The following is an 18,402-nucleotide window of genomic DNA, read 5'->3' on the forward strand; positions in this document are numbered from 1 at the left end:
CAGTAGGATAGCAGTTATTACTCCTGAACTTCTGTAACCTGTCCGCCCCTCACTACCCTCTCCCCTCAAGGTAATGAGCTCTTAGAAATATTTTCATTTCTCCCCTCTGGTCTATCCCATATCTTCAGGGTTTTACTCACAGAAGGAATTTGGTTCTTCCAGTTTTAAGTACTTTCTCTCAAAGCATGTGACTTCTATTTCGGGAATCCCCCTTTGATATGTATCCTAGGCATCCCAAGATTTTGGTAATTCTGTGGATCTGTCTCTACTTCTATCTTTACCGATTTCACACTCTCTCGCCTCCTATCTTCTTCTGTCTTGAGGTCTCTTGCCAGATCCATTTCTTGGTTGATTAGAATCTTTACTTCAGTATTTTCTTCAGTGAGATGTAGGTGATATGTTCCCTGAATCCTTATATATCTGCAGACATAATTCACACCAACAGCTAAATATCATCTTGGTTGGACCTAGAATTCCTGGCTCAAAATTCATGCTCTGAGCAACCTCACAATGTTACTCCGTTCTCTCTAATTTGGTTCTGCGGATGAGAAGTTCCATGCCAGGTTGATCCTTGTTTACCTTTGCAAATTATTTTTCTTTCTGTATGGAAGCTTTCAATGCTTTCTCTGTATTCCTGAGATTCAAAAATAAAGAGCATTTTCAGACTTTGGCTTGTTATATGACTTCTAATATCCATCTTCCTTAGAATTGGTTGAGGCTTCAGGATTCAGAGTCAAGTCTTTCTTTAACTCAATGAATTTTTAATGTATTAACTGTTTTATTATAACCCATTCTCCATCTGTTCTTATTTTGTTCCTCTGGAAGTGCCAGTAGATGCAAATTAGCACCACCCCCATCTTATCTCATTTCTTATCTTTTGCCTCACAGTTCCCTTTCTTTAGTTTTTCTCATGATTGAAGATTTTTTCTAATCTTAGGTCTTCCAGGTTCTAAGGGTCGCCACTTTCTCCTTCAACCTCTGAGGTTTTTAGTTTAAAAATATTATTACACACACTGGATCCCCATTGTTGATGCATCTGTATTTGTGAATTTGCTTACTTGTTAAGATCTATTTGCAACCTCAACACCAAAACTCATGGTGCTTTTGCAGTCACTCGCACATGTGTGCACAGTGAAAAAAATTAGAGAAACCCAAAGTGCATGCCCTCAGGTACCTTCTTATTTCAGCTCTCATACTGCAAATATGTTTTTCATGGTCTAGGTAATGCCACATTTAGCCACAGGTTTGTTTGTTTGTTTGTTTTGGTTTTGGTGGTGATTTTTCTATTGAAAATGGCCCCCAAGCATAGTGCTGTTGTGCTGTGTAGGGTCCCTCTGTACAAACTGGGTGTGATGTGCCTTCAAATATGTGTAATAGATAAGCTTCATTCAGACGTGAGTTATAATGTTGGCCGTGAGCTCAATGGATGGATCCATGGTATGTACTGAAAAAGATGTCTTTAAACACAAACACACATGAAACGAAGGTGTATATTGATTGCTCAGTTGGTGAAAATGCTGTAACCAGGCACTCATAGAAACCTATCCCTGTGTTTCCTCCAGCAGCAATGGCCCAGCATTTGCTAATTCAATATTCACAGCAACTGCATAAAACAACTACCACAAATCATAGAATCGCCTGTATCTGGTGCTGTGAAGTCTTTTTTTCATGTTATAATATTATCTTAAGTATTATTATTTTGTCTCTTTAAGTTGCCTTTTATTCTCTTTCTGGCTATTAGAATCCTTTTGAGTAGATGTAAAATTTCCCTTGGCTCAAGCCCCCATTCAGTGGGGCTCAAGTTGAGCCATAGGGTACCTTGGCATTGACCCCCAATGATAAGAAAGGCATCTTGGTCTCTGCCAGACTAATAATCTATAAGAGTCAGTTATAAAAAGGATTTAGCCTACCTGTTCAGTTCCAACAAAGCTGCTCTGAAACCGGGGAGGTCAACAGGTCTTTCCAAGAATATGTTTTCCAGCCCCTGAATCTTTGGGAGACAGGAGTGTCCAAGATCTCTACAGGTCCATCCATATTCTTTGTATGGCCACCATGTTTCTCTCCATTGGTTTCCAGGCTCTCATCTAACCTAGGGGACAGAGGACCTTAAGCAGCATGTTCTGTCTCGACTTCTGCATGCCCCAAAGCTTTGCTTACCCTCACCAGGCCTCATGTGTCTATGGAAACCACATTTAGAGAGGTGGTTGGCATGGGAGTTGAGAAGGGGATGCAGATATGTGATAAAATTGCCTCTTTCTAGAACTGGATTCTAAAAAGTATTATATATCCGTGAATGCCACCAGATCTGACATACACTGTCTTTCTCTGCAAGTAAATTATTTGGAAGTCTTGAGCTTGAACTAAATGCAACCACATTCTCTCGACTCCACGTATCGTCACAGGAGACTTCCCTCCCTCAGTGGCTGTCATTTCCAGCGCTGCTGCTCAAAATGTGTAGGCAGATTGGCTTATCTCTTTTATTTATTGGCGAGTCATTTGCATCACACAGAAGCAGCTGAACTCTGTAATTATGAGCATGGAGGGGAAGGAATCTCCATAAATGACATATGTTTTACCAACACTGCTTCAGATGAGGCTCGCCCATGAGATTTTGGTACCGCAATTGTGATAACGATTCTATTATTGTACAGTCTATTATTTTCAGAATGAGGAAAATGAAGATACATTTTCTGGCCCACTAATTCTTGTTAACACACCAAAAATCAATCGCCTCTCCTATCGTACACATACTTTCTATGCAGGGTGACCCATTTCACGTAGTTTTCCCTAACAGTTTTTATATCCATTTGGTGATATCGGTTTTAACTGATGTCAGTGTGGGCACACTTGGCCACCTGTTTCCTAGTGTATTTTTTATGAAGCTTATTTTTATTCATGAAACACTTTGTTTCACACAATGTTTGTTTCACTTAAACGTGGTACTTATAACTCATTACTTTCATAAATTCTCGAACTGTATGGGGCCCTAACTTCAATATCACATATCTCCAACTGAATTTGAACATTTCTGAAACATTGGTACATGTTGTGCCTGAAACAGGATGTGCCTAAGCCTCCCTGGAACTTAAACAAGGGTCTCTTGGGTCAGTGGGTGGGTTTGTGGAGTTTCCTTGGCATCTGATTCTGGTCTCAGTTGTTTCTCAACCTGCTAACTCTGGGGTTTGTTAAATATTCATGATTTCTGTTGAAATGTATTCCGTTGGGTCAGTGTTTGATGCTGTAACAAGAGCACTGGACCTAAAAGCAAAAGGTTTAGGTTTAAATTTCTCTCCTGCTGAGAAGTGAGTTTATTCTTTATCTGTGTGGTTCTAAGTATATTATCTAACCTCTATGAACTTTGATCTCACTTTTAAGCGAGGATGAGAACACCAACCTTACGGAGTTCTCACACTGAGTTAAGGTTAAGAGAGTGGCTGACTCATCCCAAATACTCCATGGACTGTTAGCTGATTGTGAAACCACAAGGAAAAGTCTTCTACATACAATGAGTAATGTAAATAATTTTCAAAGAGAAAGCTTAATCTTCCTAAGTAAGCAAGCAAGTCCTTTGAACCATTTAAAGAAACTCAGTTTGTAGCCAAAATGTTAATTCACATCACCATTGTTATCCATTGCATTATGTCTGGCTTATCTCTGTTTCAGGAAGATTTCTTAATTCATTTTCTGATTTCCTATAACTGTGTTTATTCTAAATTATATAATAGCTGTTCTTGAAAATAGTCCTGGGATTTAAACTTTTGCTAAATTAGATTTCCCTTTGCCTCAAATTGGGGATACCTGACTGTATCAAAATTCCTTTAAAAAAAAAGCAGACACAAGTCACCTGTGAATCAGGAGACTAGGGAAATATTGCAATACTATATAATAGAGGATTAATGAAATATGTATATATTGTGTATGGTACTAGTTGGAGACAGATGGGACATCCAAGGCAGTAGTTGAAGACATGATGTCACTATTCCTAGAAGGGTGGGCAGGGTTAAGAAACCCATAAGAATGGAGAACATCCAGGTAAGCAACAGCAGAATTCTTAATTGTGTGAGGCCCAAAGGTGCATGGGAAACAGGATGTGCCTAAGCCTCCCTGGAACTTAAACAAGGGTCTCTTGGGTCAGCAGGTGGGTTTGTGGAATTTCCTTGGCATCTGATTCTGGTCTCAGTTGTTTCTCAACCTGCCCAAGCTGTGAGCAAGTTGTGGAATCTTATGGATCCTATCATCCTGAAAGCATTTCAAAAGCACAAGGTGTGGGAGAAAGTATGGGGAGGGGAGGGAGCAGGAAAGAAGGAAGCGGAAGACAGGAGGACGGGGGTTAGCCGGGAGAGGAGAATCAGCCCACATCCAGAGGTCCTTAAGCACTTGCCATGTACCAGTTCTGGTTAGGGGCATTGGTGACTGATGCAGACATGCCCTGGCCCTGTAGCTGGGTGGGGCTAAGTAAACCCAAAATAAAGTTGTAATCACTGTACTAGTTTTCTAGGGCTCCCAGAACACAGCAGCACAGACTAAGTGGTTTAAACAGCAGAATTTGATTATCTCACACTTCTGGAACCCGCAAGCCTGAGATCGAGATGTCCACAGGGCTTGTTCCCATGCCCCTCTCTTGGCTTCTGGTGCTTGGCTGACAATCTGTCGTGTTCCTTCGCTTGTAGAAGCGTCTCCCCAATCTCTGCCTTCATCCTCACATGGCTTTCTCCCTGCAACTGTGTCTCCGTCTAAATCTCCCCGTCTTATAAGGACACCAGTCATATTGAATTAGGGTCCACCCTAATGGCTTCTATCTCCAAATAAGATCACGCTGTGAAGTCCTGGAGGTTAAGACTTCCACCGATAAACTTGGGGCGAGAGGGACACAATTCAACCCATGACAATCACAAACTGAGGTCATTGGAGGAAACTATGTGGAAGGTCATTTTTAAAGCTTCCCTGAGGAGATGACATTGAAACAAGCCCCAAAGGAGGAAACCAGGCACCTTTGGAAAGGCACAGAAGCACATTTTAGGCAGAAAGAAGGGCAAATGCGACAGAGACAGCAGTCAGGAGAGATCTTGGCCAGTTCAAGAAACTGTGAAAACAGGCAGCCGGGCTGGACCAGAGAGAAGACAGGAGAATGTGCCAGATGAGATCCCAGAGGTAGATGGGGCCAGACGGTTCCCAACTCTGGAGGCCACAGTGAGAAGTGTTACATTTTGTTCACAATGTGGCGTGACCTTATGTGCCAAGGCTCCAGCCCCACCAACCCCGCCCGCCCCCCTCCGGCTAACTCGATTCTGCTGCTCACACCCTGGGCCTCAAGTCTGCCCTGGCTCCTTGCACACCAGACGCACAGCCTCCCCACTTTCTTACTGCCACCAGCTCATTCATTCATGCTCCACTCAATTTATCTCTGCTGGGACTAAGATGGGACCTTATTTGTCTTGGTCTTCATTGTACATCTAAGTCCCTCACCCATTGCTAACCTAGAGGAAGCCTTGGGTAGATTTGTACGAATTATATTAAAAGACACTTCCCAGCCCTGGCTCTGGCACTATTGATCTTTTTCCTTTCTCAGCATCCATTTACTAAGAAAATAAACAAAAGTGTTCTGTAGTGGCCAAGAGCTTATGTTTTGGGTTCAGACTGTGAGGTTCATGCCCCAGCTCTGCCACATATTAGGTATGAGATGTCATGGGGTTCCTCAACCTTTCTGTGTCATTTGGCTCATCAGTGAAAAGGGGGTGCTAACAGTACCTAACTTACAGGACTGTTGAGATTAAATGAATTAATACACACAAATCACTTAGATAGTTTCTTGTACATAGTTAAGTGCTAGCAATCATCATCATTATTAATGAAATTGCTATTGGAAATTGAGTAGATTCATCTAAACCAGGTTGTGTTCATAAATGACCAAGATTGAGTGGTTTAATAAGAGGCAATCTCTAATTGTACAGATCAATTTGTTCATGAAACAGTCCTCGCATACACCCCCCCCCCACTTCCCACAGACCCTCTTTCTTCCAAGTTGGAGAGCTGTGCCTCTAGATGTCCCCTATGGATCCCTTACTCATGTGTGTGGGTCTGCCCTATGCAAGTTTGCACGCTCGGTGGCAGACAGAAGGTACTTGTCCCTGTAAATGCTGTAGGTAATTGCTTCATAATTTGCCAGTGGAATTTATCAGTGGAAATATATCTTTTGGAAATAAAACTTAGAAGTTATATTACAATAGTTTTAGTTAGAATAGATTCTGTTTTTTTTTTTTAATTTTAAAGACATATTGAATAAGGATGTGTGGAGTTTAAGGACTGAATGTTAAAAAACAATACGGAGCTTTGCTCTCATCATCCATATACTCAAATACAAATGTATTTAAGAATACAAGAATAATGATCACTGAGCTCAGGGCTTGAACATTCACCATCACTAAGTATCTATCAGTCTCTATCAATGTATCAATATTGATTTATTACCTACTTGCCCATTATCTCTATCTATCTTCTATCTATCTATCTATCTATCTATCTATCTATCTATCTATCTATCTTCTATCTATCCTCTATCTATTCCCTGCCTCATTCAACAAATGAGTGAGGTATTAATCCACCTTTAGCTTTAAAACCCTCCAGTGAAGAAAGCACTATTCTAATTATCCATTTTACACATGAGAAAACAAAACCACCTGGAAACTGACTTCCATTTTTCACTTCTCATTAAAATATTTGTAAAATTTAGAACCAGTCACTGCATAATGTTGATAAATATCTTTGTGAAAGCCTTCATGTTTATTTCTGAGCTTCTATCTAAAACCCGCACCCTGAAAAAGCCAGAATATGATTCAGGATGGAGTTCTGTGTATTTGGCTGGTCTAGACTTCTGATAATCCCGTTAGCAACCCATGTGTGACCTGACAGGTTTGAGTGATAGCAAACTACGTCCAAAAGAATGGAAATTATATTGGAGAGACTCTCTTGTCCTCACTTTCCTAAAATCCCAATGATTACCACTATCATTCTGGAGCCCTGGCCACAGGTCCAGCTGGGAATAACAAATGAATTTCTGAAGATGTAAATGAAAACCGGAAGATGTGTGTTTGAAAGAAGGCTTCAAACATGTGGACAGTAGACTCCAACTAGTGCATCTGGTACACTTACCCATAAGTGCATTTCTACTGTTCATCTTCATGCCTTGAAATAGCCCAGTCCTTACCGGCTGTGTCTCTCACGCAGATTCTGCAATGCAGCCTTGAGCCTCCCTCTACCTTTTCCCTTGACTGAGGCAGTACCTGAAGGCTGTAGTTGCAGGCCAGAAGGGTGTTCTCTGAGCCAAGTTAGGCTTGCTGTTAGCATAATATTAAACATGATCCTGTGGGCTCCACTATGGAAAGAAAAGCCAATAAGGGCACCCATTGGCAAGTCTGGCGGAGAAAGGTGAAGACCAGGTGCGTCGAAGTGGTTACTGAAACACGGTTCATCATGGTATAGTTGGAGTTTTAAAAGATGCTATTCAAATCATAGCTTCAGAAAGGTACCAATTCTGTTTTTACTCAGCCACTCCTGTGGTGAAATTGTCCCTTTAAGTTTCCTTCAGTTAAATCCCTTGGGTGTGACTTCCCACTGGGACACTGAACAATACGGAGTCCACATCTGTGTGTGTGTGTGGAATGACCACGACTAGGTGGACAGTGAGGCAAGACCTTGTCCCCCTTCCTCACACTTCCGGTGTACATTATTGTAGGACCGGGGTGGTGACGTGCTTAGATCACTGAGTGCAGGTCAAGGGTGTCCTCTGGAGACGTGAGAACATCTGCTTTTCAGCAGCATGACACTGACTTTAGTGCAGCATAGCATGGAGCGAATCTTCCAGGGAGTGAAATCCAATGGATGGAAATCTTGCAGTTTCTACCCTGCATGGCCATTTGCAACTAAAATTGACTGTGGGGACCAAGTGAACCTCTGGGACTTGGATTTGTCATGAGGTAGGAGAGGAGAAAATTAAGGACCTTTTCATGAGAGAAGAAATGGAGATGAAACACTTAATTATATAATAAAATAGATTTTTCTTGGAAAGGCCTCATATTAAACCCTCAAAATGAAGCATGCCAATGGAGGTTATGTTGACCACAGAATCTTTTTGTCAAGAAATACCCATTCATGGCTGAATAATATTCCTGTGTGTGTGTGTGTGTGTGTGTGTGTGTGTGTAGTGTGTGTGTGTGTGTGTGTATATATATATATATATATATATATATAGTATATACCATATCTTCTTTATCCACCCATCATTCATCAATGGGCTGCTTCCATAATTTGGCTATTGTAAATAATGCTGTTATAAACACAGGAGCGTATATATATGTATATCCTTTTGAATTAGTGTTTTCTTTGGGTAAATACCCAGTAGTGCATGGAATGGAATTAAAGTAAAATAAAATAAAATAATAATATAAAAGTAAATTAAATTAATAAAATAAATAAAATAAAATAAAATAAAATAAAATAAAATAAAATAAAATAGGGGCGTCTGGGTGGCTTAGTCAGTTAAGCGTCTGACTTCAGGTCAGGTCATGATCTCGCAGTTGGTGAGTTCGAGCCCCTCATCCAGCTCAGAGCCTGGAGCCTGCTTCAGATTCTGTGTCTCCCTCTCTCTCTGCCCCTCCCCTGTTCATGCTCTGTCTGTCTGTCTCTCTCTCTCTCTCTCTCTCTCTCAAAAATAAACATTAAAAAAATTTTAATAAAAAAATAAATAAAATAAAATAAACAAATACCATTCATGTGCTTAAACTTATTTTTCCTTGAATTTATTTTGGAGAATTCTGAATCCCTACTTGTTCTATTCTTGTTATTACGAAATGATTTACATCATTTAATGGTTTTGAATTTTCCTCCCTTCCTTCCTTTAATAAGTCTTTTACGATCATCTTCAATTTAGCAGGAGCTCTGCCAAGAGTAATAGAGGAAAGAGCACAACACATTTCCTGCACTCTGGTAGAGAAGTTTAATATTTATTTAATACCGTCTATATATTTGAGTGTTTTACGTACAACATCCCAAATACTCTTCCCAACGGCACAAAGCCAGTAGTGTTATTTCTGATTTTAAAGATGAGGAAACTGGTGTGCCTAACTCACAGTTAGTAGAGGTGGGTGCAGGGGTGTACCCTGTCCATCTGTCCCAAAACCTATGCCTTGTTGCTGTACCTGTGCTGCCCGACTCCCACCTGAGGCCAATTGTGTTTGAGGCAAGAACAGGCCAAGTGTTAGGAGCAGTGGGGAGGACGACCAGGGAAAGGCTATGCTACTTGGGAGGATCGGGAAATACTTACTGGAAAATACGTGAGTTGAGTCAGCTGTACAGGTCCTCTCACTACACTGGGGAGGTTGGCCATGTGCATAGGGCTGGACTCTTGGTAGTTGCTCAGTTGGTTAGATTAATGGGTCTGCTCAAATAACAACAGTCCAAATTAGTAGGGGATTAATATGCAAAGTGCTCTATGGAAGGTTTGGTGACAATAGACCTTCCCTGTCTATATGGATCATGATTCATAAACCACATGCTCAGGGACCTTATGATCCTCTGAAGAAAGTCAGTGTATGAAATCAAGGTATGATTATGGCCAATCACTGTCTCATCAGGCAACATAAATTGGTGATTGTTTTCTCACGTGCAGTTCATGACGATTCTTATGGTTAGGGATCTGTTTTATTGCCTATAAATCCTTGATTATTATATGGGCTAGAAGCATAAAGCCACCATAAGTTAAAAAAACAATAGCCCCACAGACCCTGCCAATTACCATCTCTTTAATGTTTAGGGGCCATTAAGTAGCAGAAAGACATCACTATGAAGTCATTATATTTCCAACATTTGAACCTAAATGGCAAGTGTATGGGGCCATTATGGATCGACTCTTCAAAAAGACCAAAAGCCTCCTTCGTATTGAACGGCATGGATTATTAAGTTATCACGGTAATAGGGTATGAAATGGACATGTGAACACACTACCTTCCTGTCATTGTCCTCATTAATTCAGAAATGTATATTTCTTTAACAGGTATTTTTTTCACTGTGCATTCGGTCCATTTGTTCATTAGTCACCGAGAACACAGTGTAAGCAAATCAGACATGGCTCTTACTCTCTAGTCAGGAGAGCAAGTAGTTTATATATATTATATATTTATAGAGATAAAGGCAGAGCTGTGAACTTTGTTAAGGACTACAAAGAAAAGTACAGGGTGTTATAAAAAGGGGACCCGCTTAAGATTTGGGGGGGGGCTGCCACTTTTTGTCATGGAAAAATGCAAGCTTAGGATTGTCATTTCAATTTCTCAAGGGAAGCCTGATGTTTTACAAAATTACCAAATTAAAATTTCAAAAGAATTTAAGGTATTTTTTAAGGCCACAAACCTAGTCACCATCCAGGTGTCCTCTATGTTGTCTCTTTTTACGGTCTCTGCCTTTAAATCTAGGCTCATGTCCTCTTGGGAAGGAAAAGCTCAGACTGGGAGGCCCGGGAAAGGTATCAAGTGTCTGGGTCAAATTCAGATTCAAAGGGAGAGAATTCAGAAGTTTGGACAAACCAGACCGAGGACAAGAATTCGGCACCATTTTATGTTCACAAATTTCTGAATCATTTTTATATCCTTGGAAGAGACAGAGGAACAGTAGTTCCCTGTTTGGGCTTTGGGGTCAAAGAGACCTGGGTCTTAGATGAGTTTCTAAAGCTCTCTGATCTTTGATTTGTCTGAAAATGATAATACATCTATCTTGCAGGGTTTGGGGGGCAGTAATTAGATCATTCATCTCAAGCACCAATCACAATACTCGCAACGTGGCAACAAATGGCAGCCAATGACACAACTATTCTTGGATCTCGTTAATTATAGTTGATGATCGCAAAGGGTTAGCAACTTACCAATATCACAATAAATAAGGGAAGAATCAGCATTTGGGCTCAGGTCTGTCTGTTTCTTTGAGTCGGTTTGCTTCTGACTGATTCACCGTCTGGGACGCCCGCACCTGCCACGTCCTCCTGGTGAGCATCAGGGCGCATCATAGTGATTGGGTGTAGGGACTCTCCAGGACCCCTGGCTCTCTGTGGACTTAACACTCACCCACGGAAAGTCCTTCTGGGTAGCGTAAGTCTCTCATTTCGTGTGAGCTACTCTCGTGGCAGTAATCACACTGTAGCTATGGTACCTCACGCTCCATGTCCTTAGGAGATGGCAGACTCCCTGAAGGAAAGGGTTGTACGTGTGGTACCCTCTTGCCCTCACGGTACCTAATCAGGACTGGCCATTTGTGATGCAGATCCCCTATCCCCCATTCCGAAATCCAAAACGGTCTGAAAGCTGTATTTAAAAAAATTCATTTGACAGTGAGAACAAAGCTGACCTTAACTAATTTAGAGGAAAAACTTGACCTGAATTACTGGGGGGCCATCTATGATCTTCATCGATCCCGTGTAGAATTTTCATATGTTTTTATGCAGATGGATAAATAAATTTGAATAGTGGCTTCAGCCACTCAGTCTAAAGAGGCTTAGACGTCGGGGCTCTTGTGCCTGATATTGTATTCAAAACCTGGTAATCTTTTACTGGAAGAAGTGCCCCAGATTGCATAAGCTTCAGGCCTCACAAGGGATAAGCCCTTGGGCGCTACGTTAGTTTTGTAAAATTTGAAAAGTTTTCGATCTGAAGCATGTCCCACCTCAAGGATTATGGGCTTATGCACTTGGAGAAAGAAAAGCAAGGTAGGAAGACAGAAAGACAAGAAGGCATGATGGAATGGGGGAAAGAAGGTAGATACACCGGTCTCATTTGGGGTAAGAAAATGCTGTAACAAATAGGCTTTCAAACTCAGTAGCTGAAAACACAACGGCGCAGTACCAGAAGCTGACGCTATGCTCAGTTAAGTGTCCGAGGTGGGGGTTCAAGTCAGGGGCAGCTCTGCTCTGCCACATCGTGAAGGGATCCCAGCTGCAGTCATTCCCATGTGGTATCCAGGGTTTCCCTCATCAATACCCTCCCAGCCCACGAGGCGGTAGGAAAGCAAGAAGTGTACCTAGTGGGTGTTTTTCTTTTTTGTTCGCTTCGTTTCTCCTGAGGGCCAGTCCGAGAAGACAAGCATTGTCCCTCTGCTGACATTTCCCTGGCTGTGACTCAGTCTACTAGCCGTATCTACTCAGTCTCCTTGCGAAGGACACGTGGTGTGGCTGTGACTGGGGAAGAAGAGGAGAAGAGACTTTGGTAGAACAGAAACAATCTCTGTCACCCCAGCCCATTCTCCACATGGGGCTCCACAGACGACGCATGACTCCCTCGCCGGCTGAGTTCAGGCAAGTGCTTTGGTGGCTCTCACTCTAGACCCCTACCCAATGTCCAAATCACCAGGACATATAAAAATAGAGCGAGATGATAAAGAAGATCAGGATGTTCTTGAAATGTTCTTTGAGTCTGTACTGGCCCAAAGGAATAGTTTCCTTCCTTATTTGATAATTTTCCAATCCTGATTGGTAATGAAATGCGTGGATGAATGAATGAATGAACGCATGTCTCCCCTGCGGGCCTAAGAAGGCTAGAGTCTTAGTTGAATCATAAGGATGATATTTTTCTAGTCAGCCAGCACTTGACTAGCAAGCGAGCTTACCAAGCGACAGAATGTGGGCTATCGCTATGATCTTCACTATCGTCCTCCCACGCAGGCACATAGCCTATCTTGTAGATGACGACACTAAGCCTCGTGTCATCAAGGGTGACGTGACATGGCCAGCCAAGGAATACACAGCAAGTGCCCAGGTCTGCTGACGCCATGAACAGCACCCTTTGTATGCTATCACCTGTCCTTCTGATTGGGCTCAAGCAAAACAAAACAAAACAAGAACAAAAACCAACCCCCCCCCCCAAAAAAAAAAAACACCAATATATAGCTTCCGGAGCAAAAGTCACATGCAGTGGGCCTCCTTGGCTTCTATTTGCATCCAGTGAACCCACCAGACACAGGAGCAGAACATATGGATGGAAGAAGACGTTACAGGGCCAGGGTTGAGCCCAGTATTTGGAACAAACACGTCTCTCCCCCAGTGTTTGCTTTGCCAAGCTCTGTGCTACATGTGTGGGATAGAGTAGGAGTCGGGCGCTCTGGCCCGTGGACCAACTCTGGCCTCCTGCCTGTTTTGTACATAAAGTCGACTGGAGATACAGCCACACTCCTTTGTTTGCCTATTGCCTGTGGCTGTGTTTTCGGTACAGCAGCACAATCAAACAGCTACGGCAGAAACTGCATGGTCCTCAAAACCGAAAATTCTTTACTAGCAAGACTTCTACAAAAAAAGAATTGTGGACTCTTGAGACAGAGCCATGCTTGGCAGAGGAGTCAGAGACATGGCCCATGACAATTCAATCAGGGAAGACTGACAACAGAAATACGACCAGGATGCGGAAGGGGAGCCCAGGAGGGGAAGGTTTTCATCACCGTGTGTCTCTAGAGGAGGAAGAGGGGCAGTGGCCTTCCAAATAGAAGCAACGAATGACATGTGGGTGGCATACTGGAAGACTAGCAGTAGTTGGCAAAGAAGGGGGAGGACATCGCAGGCATTCGGAGCAGCTCCTACAAAAGCGCCAGGGCAAGAATCAAATTACTTTACTGGGAGCATCCTCTTGAATAGTAGAGATGAGATTCAGGGACGACACCTACAGTGAGTCAGACAAAAACGGACTTGCCGGGCAAGTCTTGCCCCCCCATTTTACAGAAGAGAAGGCCAAAATGCAAAGCAATTCAGTGAAGGGACTCAGTTCTCAGAAGGAGAGGTGGCTTGTGCCCAGGCTTCCGAAGTCTCTGCCCGGTCGTCCACCACACAGCCAGGCAACTCACCTCCACTCGGGCCACTCGGCCCTGTCCTGGCCCCAGCCAGCCGGCTGTCAGGCCCGCTCACCTGTTTGGCCGGAAGCGCCACGGCAGAGGTGGGGTGCCAGCAGGAGGGGGACCTCTCCAGGCCGGGGCAGCGGCTGTCATCACCACATTAACTCCCGTAGTGTGGAGGCGGGCCCTCTTCTGTGTGGGGGAATAAGCCTGGATTGATGCGGGCAGGGGCCAGGGACCGGTAAGCATGATGAAAAGCATCCAGAGTCACAGATTCAAGGCGAGCTCATGTTCGCTGTGCTCCCACCACCCCCTCACCTCGTGGCACCGAGGACCACCGTCCCAAAGCCTGCAATCGACCCAGGCCCCAGGCAACTGCGGGAATCTGGGCAGGTTTGCTTATACTCTACGTTGTCTTCACGCTCCAATCCGGCAGTGAGAATATGGGACGGAGTAATGCCTCATGTTATTACATTAATGCATATTTAAAGGACCATCAAGGGAGACGCTGTCTCAAGCAATGCGCAAGGGTGATAAAACTGTTTTTGCGAATCTTCGCTCATTCAAGCTTTGAAAATCAACGGGTTGTCTGAAAATCTTCGCAATCACCATGTTAAGATAGGAAACAATGGTTTCTTTTTCTGCAAGAGGAAAGGGTCATTGTGGCAACTTTGTAAGAAGAGGCATGTTTTATTTACTTTATTTTTTTTAGTTTATGTATTTATTTTGAGAGGGAGGGGAGGGGCAGAGTGAGAGTCGGGGGGGGGGGGGGGAAGAGAGAGAATCCCAAATGGGTTCCACACCATCAGCACAGAGACCTACACAGAGCTCAAACCTCCGAACTGTGAGACCATGATCTGAGTCAAAACCACGAGTCAGATGCTTAACCAACTGAGCCACCTGGGTGTCTTTATTTTTATTTTTTGAAAGACCCCTACGCTGTTTTCTGTAGTAGCTGTACCAATTTACATTCCCATCAGCAGTGCACAAGGCTTTCAATTTCTCTGCATTCTCACCAACGCTGGTTATTTTCTGATTTTTTGACAAAGGCGCTCTAAGTGGTATCTCACTGTGGTTTTGATTTGCATTTTCCTAAAGATTAGCGATGATGAGCATCTTTTCATGTACTTATTGGATACTCGGTATCTTCTTTGGAGACTTATCCAATACACTTACTCAAGCTTTTCGCCCATTTTTAAATTAGATCATTTGGGGTGTTGTTGTTTTATCGTGAGATGGAGGGACGAAGTTTGGGCCAGCCACACCACTTTTAAGTGTGAGAGACACAGCAGGAGAGCCCAAGCCACCAAAGGCCTCATTCATGTTATTCTTCAGGATCTTAGACCATTTGCACCAGGAAAAGGAAGTGCACCAAAAGCTGGCAGTCTTGCTGGTCTGGAGAGAGAACCACACTTAGGAACAAAACATGATGCTCTGTTTTGCCCTCGAGGAGGAAGAGCTGTCCTGAGATGTGGTTAGCCTGATGGAGGGAGCCTTCGTTCTTGGATCTAAACGCTGCGGAGGTGACATCGGGTCCAGTTAACACACCTGGGATCCCGGATCCCCGACCATCCCAGCTGATCTGGGGATCTGATAAGCCAGCTTTGGTGATCTGACAACCCAGAATTTCGAGGCTCTGTCGAGGTCTTGAAGCCATTTTTGTAGAAGCCCAAATTTAGTATCCGCCTCAGGGAATTTTGGTCTGCTACGTGCATTTTCTTTTCTCAATTCATTGTGGTTTCTTTGGCCAGTCTCACCAACCCTGAACTGTCAACTACTTATTAGGAGTTTTGTTAAAAAGGGCAATCAACTGTCTTTTCAAGGAACTGAGGAATTTTTCTATTTCTTCTCTTAGAGCTATTGTTCATTTTTTGTAGTCACCTACCCCCTCGGGGACAAGCCTCATGTTTTTATCTGCTCAGGAAATTTTTCTGCTCTCTCTAAAAGGGCTCTCCCCACTAGACTTAATTTCCTGTGAGGTTCCCTTTCCTTTCCTTGAGTGAGTCCATTCATTCACTTAAGCTTCTGCCAAAACATTTAAACCTCACTTCAACCTGTGGATTTTGTGATTTCCAAAGATACAGTCTTCCTTTGGAAAATTTTGCCATGATCCTTAAGAACTTCTTAATTTTGTTTTTTCTAGCTAACGATACTGATTTTTCTGCTTCTATTTTTTGTAATCAACTTTTATTATAATAAGTTACATTAAATAACAAGTTTTATTATAATAAGTTTTATCACTTATTATAAAGTCGACTTTTAGCACTAAGGAAGTCAACTACAGCTGCCCATGCTACCGGAGCTCAGTAAAGTTCCAGAGATCCGAGCCTGGACCTCAGACAATGCTGCCCCATATCCCTGCGTGGCATTTCCAAGATGATCTAAAGGTTACGCGTTGTGACGTCAACAGGCTCTCCATGCATCCTCAGCTTGCTCAGAAACAGGGTGACCAGCTTTATAAGTTTATAAAACTTATAAACTTTAAACTTACAAACTTATAACTTTAAAACTTTGTAAGTTTTCCTAGAACTGAGAGTTTCCTCAAGATGAGGGACTTTCAGTGCCGAAACCAGGGAAGTCTAGGCAACTTGAGATGAACTGGTCCCCTACCTAGAATCCAAGCCCACACCTGGCAGCCAGGACCAACCAGCAGGTGAGAGGTTCAAGACAAGGGACAGGGGTGACAAAGCACAGCTTTTCCACCATTTTCAAGGCACGCCTAGAAACTGGTAATATTTTGACAGCTTCTGGGGAAAATGGGTGGTGGTGTTCATGAAAGGGGGCAACTGGCACATACTTGTCACCTGTGTGCCTTCCCAGGTCACCAAGGAATGTTTAGACAAAGGTCATTCTCCTTGAGCCACTTGATCCCCTGTCCGACTGGGACAGCAGCGCTTTGGTAAAGAGTGGGAACGGTTACAAAGATGCCTCACAGGCACCGTCTGCCTTTAAACTTGACTGACACATCACCCCTTCTGCCTGCCTCTTCACTCAAGCCCACACCAATCTCCTGAGAACACGGACACGGCCTTCCCTCTGTCTGATGGCGCTCCCTCCCGCATGGAAGAGTAAGTCCCTGAAGAAATGCCTAGTGTAAGATAGCATGACTGAGAAATTTGAGACCCCATAGAAAGATGCCAGGTTAGAGTGGTAGAGACTGGGTGTGCATGGGGGCATCAGGTACTGGAGAAGCTCACTAAGTAAGACAAAGTACACGTTTTGCTCACATCAAACGAGCATGGGACGACGTACTTCCATTTACCGTCCCTTGTTCATTTGTTTCAGCGAGATGCTTGTGAATAATTTTGTGTATTTTCAAAGATGCGCATACAAAGAACAATTTTATACCATTTTCTTGATCATCACATCAGGATAATTATGATCTGGAGTAGCAATTGCCATGGTGACATTTTTGTGTTTAAAGTTTATTTATTTAGAAAGAGACTATGCGCACGAGCGGGGGAGGAGCAGATAGAGAGGGAGAGAGAGGATTCCAACCAGGCTCTGCACTGTCAGCACAGAGCCCGATGTGGGGCTCAAACCCACAAACCACGAGATTATGACCTGAGCCGAAGCCAAGTGTCCGAGGCTTAACCGACTGAGCCACCCAGGCGCCCCGACATTTTTGCGTTTCAGAACAAAAACTAGGCAGAAGTAACTCAGCGTGTCTGCACCTGAATGTCCCTAAATCACCTAGACTTTAAGGGAGTCTTTAAATACTCCGCAAATAGTCTGATCCCCTATTGCACAGCTCAAGAAGCAGCAGGCCCCAGGTATGTGCACGCGTGCACACATGCGAACGTGCACACACAGGAGTCTCCTCATTTCCTGAGGCAGTTGTACACTTCCTTCCGTGTCTCCTGCTCTCCCTTTGTTCCCTGTAACTGTCTGAGCTAATGTTCTTCCATCTTCCTTCATTTCCTTATAAAGCCCCAGCAAAGAGTTGTGGTTTATAACAGATTTTCACTGAACCCTTGGGAGCAATGGAGGCTGTCTTATTCAGAACTGGATTGAGTTCAGTACGACTAGAAGATCCATCCTACTCATCTGTTCAAGGGGGTCAGGGCTAAAGTTTGTGGAAATCTCTTGGCCTTTCCCCCCCATCACAGGATAACTCAAGCCATCGCACTGAGGAAGGAAAAAGGAGGAACAGAGGAAGCAGAGAAAGAAGGAAGAGCTCCTATAATTAGGGAAGCAAAAACCTTCTCAACAGTCCTCAGCAAACATCTGCCTATGTGCCACTTTCTGAAACTGTTATGTGGCCCCCACTGGTTACAAGAGAGTCCGGGCATGTAAGGCTCTACCTTCTCAGACTCTACCATAGAGGAAGGGAAGGAAGGAAACGATAAATTGGAACCCACCAACTCGTTACTTATTGAGTAACCCACCCTCTTGTGTCTGCCTTAGAGAGTAGGTCACTGATCATTTTCCTTACTCGGAAGCTCGCTTTGTTAAAAATTATTACAGCTTGTGTTGGCTTTATTTTGATTAGTGTTAATGTGGTATATTTCGCTTCATTCCCTTATTGTTAAAATAGCTACGACTTAT

General features: G+C 43.3%; 1 long non-coding RNA gene across 2 annotated transcripts; it reads left to right on the forward strand.

The window, feature by feature from the left end:
- The first annotated feature begins 16,289 nt into the window (after positions 1-16,289).
- Positions 16,290-18,325, forward strand: LOC122211123. 2 transcript variants are annotated; one of them, XR_006198512.1, is made up of 3 exons: positions 16,290-16,583; positions 16,675-16,922; positions 17,964-18,325. It is a non-coding gene; the product is annotated as an uncharacterized LOC122211123 (long non-coding RNA). The 2 variants fall into 2 exon arrangements; XR_006198511.1 differs by having other exon boundaries at positions 16,290-16,507.
- The last annotated feature ends 77 nt before the right edge of the window (positions 18,326-18,402 follow it).

The sequence above is a fragment of the Panthera leo genome, chromosome F2 (assembly GCF_018350215.1).
Source record: "Panthera leo isolate Ple1 chromosome F2, P.leo_Ple1_pat1.1, whole genome shotgun sequence".
NCBI classification, from domain to species: Eukaryota; Metazoa; Chordata; class Mammalia; order Carnivora; family Felidae; genus Panthera; species Panthera leo.